At 42.4% G+C, this 2500-nt stretch overlaps 1 protein-coding gene across 1 annotated transcript in view; it reads right to left on the bottom strand.

The window, feature by feature from the left end:
- nrxn2b (neurexin 2b) overlaps nucleotides 1-2500 on the bottom strand; it is a gene marked incomplete at its 3' end in the record, with an annotated part of 382238 nt that overhangs the window by 197126 nt on the left and 182612 nt on the right. The gene's annotated exons all lie outside the window — the stretch shown is intronic.

The following is a 2500-nucleotide window of genomic DNA, read 5'->3' as shown; positions in this document are numbered from 1 at the left end:
CGGTGTGTGAATCGGTGAGTATTTATCAGTGTGTGAATCGGTGTGTGTGAATCGGTGAGTATTTATCAGTGTGTGAATCGGTGTGTATTTATCAGTGTGTGAATCGGTGTGTGAATGGGTGAGTATTTATCAGTGTGTGAATCGGTGTGTGAATGGGTGAGTATTTATCAGTGTGTGAATCGGTGTGTGAATGGGTGAGTATTTATCAGTGTGTGAATCGGTGAGTCATCAGTGTGTGAATCGGTGTGTGAATGGGTGAGTATTTATCAGTGTGTGAATCGGTGTGTGAATGGGTGAGTATTTATCAGTGTGTGAATGGGTGAGTATTTATCAGTGTGTGAATCGGTGTGTGAATCGGTGAGTATTTATCAGTGTGTGAATCGGTGTGTGTGAATCGGTGAGTATTTATCAGTGTGTGAATCGGTGTGTGAATGGGTGAGTATTTATCAGTGTGTGAATCGGTGTGTGAATGGGTGAGTATTTATCAGTGTGTGAATCGGTGAGTCATCAGTGTGTGAATCGGTGTGTGAATGGGTGAGTATTTATCAGTGTGTGAATCGGTGTGTGAATGGGTGAGTATTTATCAGTGTGTGAATGGGTGAGTATTTATCAGTGTGTGAATCGGTGTGTGAATCGGTGAGTATTTATCAGTGTGTGAATCGGTGTGTGTGAATCGGTGAGTATTTATCAGTGTGTGAATCGGTGTGTGAATGGGTGAGTATTTATCAGTGTGTGAATCGGTGAGTATTTATCAGTGTGTGAATGGGTGAGTATTTATCAGTGTGTGAATCGGTGTGTGAATGGGTGAGTATTTATCAGTGTGTGAATCGGTGTGTGAATGGGTGAGTATTTATCAGTGTGTGAATCGGTGAGTATTTATCAGTGTGTGAATCGGTGTGTGAATGGGTGAGTATTTATCAGTGTGTGAATCGGTGTGTATTTATCAGTGTGTGAATCGGTGTGTGAATCGGTGAGTATTTATCAGTGTGTGAATCGGTGTGTGTGAATCGGTGAGTATTTATCAGTGTGTGAATCGGTGTGTGAATGGGTGAGTATTTATCAGTGTGTGAATCGGTGTGTGAATGGGTGAGTATTTATCAGTGTGTGAATCGGTGAGTCATCAGTGTGTGAATCGGTGTGTGAATGGGTGAGTATTTATCAGTGTGTGAATCGGTGTGTGAATGGGTGAGTATTTATCAGTGTGTGAATGGGTGAGTATTTATCAGTGTGTGAATCGGTGTGTGAATCGGTGAGTATTTATCAGTGTGTGAATCGGTGTGTGTGAATCGGTGAGTATTTATCAGTGTGTGAATCGGTGTGTGAATGGGTGAGTATTTATCAGTGTGTGAATCGGTGAGTCATCAGTGTGTGAATCGGTGTGTGAATGGGTGAGTATTTATCAGTGTGTGAATCGGTGTGTGAATGGGAGAGTATTTATCAGTGTGTGAATCGGTGAGTCATCAGTGTGTGAATCGGTGAGTATTTATCAGTGTGTGAATCGGTGTGTGAATGGGTGAGTATTTATCAGTGTGTGAATCGGTGAGTCATCAGTGTGTGAATCGGTGTGTGAATCGGTGAGTCATCAGTGTGTGAATTGGTGTGTGAATGGGTGAGTATTTATCAGTGTGTGAATCGGTGAGTCATCAGTGTGTGAATCGGTGTGTGAATCGGTGAGTATTTATCAGTGTGTGAATCGGTGTGTGAATGGGTGAGTATTTATCAGTGTGTGAATCGGTGAGTCATCAGTGTGTGAATCGGTGTGTGAATCGGTGAGTCATCAGTGTGTGAATCGGTGTGTGAATCGGTGAGTATTTATCAGTGTGTGAATTGCTGAGTACTCAGTGTGTGAATCGGTGTGTGAATGGGTGAGTATTTATCAGTGTGTGAATCAGTGTGTGAATGGGTGAGTATTTATCAGTGTGTGAATCGGTGTGTGAATGGGTGAGTATTTATCAGTGTGTGAATCGATTAGTCATCAGTGTGCGAATTGGTGAGTCATCAGTGTGTGAATCGCTGATTCATTAGTGTGTGATAATCACTGAGTCATCAGTATGTGAATCACTGATTCATTAGTGTGTGATAATCACTGAGTCATCAGTATGTGAATCACTGAGTCATCAGTTGTGTGAATCGCTGAGTCATCCATGTGTGAGAATCACTGAGTCATCAGTATGTGTGAATCACTGAGTCATCAGTATGTGTGAATCACTGAGTCATCAGTGTGAGAATCGCTGAGTCATCAGTTGTGAGAATCGCTGAGTAATCAGTGTGTGTGAATCACTGAGTCATTAGTGTGTGAATGACTGATTCAACAGTGTGTGAATCGCTGAGACATCAGTGTGTGTGAATCACTGAGTCATCAGTGTGTGAGAATCACTGAGTCATTAGTGTGTGAATGACTGATTCAACAGTGTGTGAATCGCCGAGTCATCAGTGTGAGTGAATCAGTGAGTCACCAGTGTGTGTGAATCAGTGAGTCATCAGTGTGTGTGAATCTCTG

Source organism: Gobio gobio (genome assembly GCF_949357685.1).
Source record: "Gobio gobio genome assembly, chromosome: 2".
Taxonomy (NCBI): Eukaryota; Metazoa; Chordata; class Actinopteri; order Cypriniformes; family Gobionidae; genus Gobio; species Gobio gobio.
The sequence above is the reverse complement of the archived record's forward strand: the minus strand, read 5'-3'. Positions and strand labels throughout refer to the sequence as shown.